The sequence below is a fragment of the Micropterus dolomieu genome, linkage group LG01 (genome assembly GCF_021292245.1).
Source record: "Micropterus dolomieu isolate WLL.071019.BEF.003 ecotype Adirondacks linkage group LG01, ASM2129224v1, whole genome shotgun sequence".
NCBI classification, from domain to species: domain Eukaryota; kingdom Metazoa; phylum Chordata; class Actinopteri; order Centrarchiformes; family Centrarchidae; genus Micropterus; species Micropterus dolomieu.
This window is the reverse complement of record NC_060150.1, coordinates 1,995,395-1,996,075: the sequence shown is the minus strand read 5'-3', so window position 1 is coordinate 1,996,075 and position 681 is coordinate 1,995,395.

Below are 681 nucleotides of genomic sequence, written 5' to 3'. Positions count from 1 at the left end.
ATGTTAACGAACGTACCTACGTGAGCCGTGGCCAGGTGGAGCAGCAGGAGGCCGAGGGACAGGCGGTGAACCCAAAACATGGCCCCGGGTGGATGGCGAGCTCGGCTGGAAAAACCTCAGTGTGCTGAGTGGAAGTAATGGAGTCTGAATCTAGAGAGAGAGAGAGGAGGGGTGGGAGAGAGGGCAGTGACCTGTAGAGAGAGAGGAGGGGTGGTAGAGAGGGCAGTGACCTGTAGAGAGAGAGAGGGAGAGGGAGAGAAAGAGAGAGAGAGAGGGAGAGAGAGGGAGAGAGAGGGAGAGAGAGAGAGGGAGACGGGGGAGGGAGGGGTCGACATGTTGATACTGAGCAGATCGGACTGGGCGGGGCTTAGCGTCCAGGGCCGGTATTTATCAAGCTTCTTAAATGCCATTTTAGTCTCCAGCTGTTCTCCTTACTTAAATAAAAGTAGCACTTTAATATTAGTTTTATCGTTTATTGGGATTTTTATGGTGCACAGTTTAGTAGTGTAATGTACTTTCTCTCTCTGAATATTAAAAGAATTTTCTATTAAATGTTTTCATTTGAACTGTAGAAATGAAAGAGCTTCTTGTATCTAAAAGTTTCAGTTCATCAATATATGGAAGAGCCTCTTTATTTTTTCTTTGGTCTACAATGAAATTAAATGAATGTCAGGAGTTTAG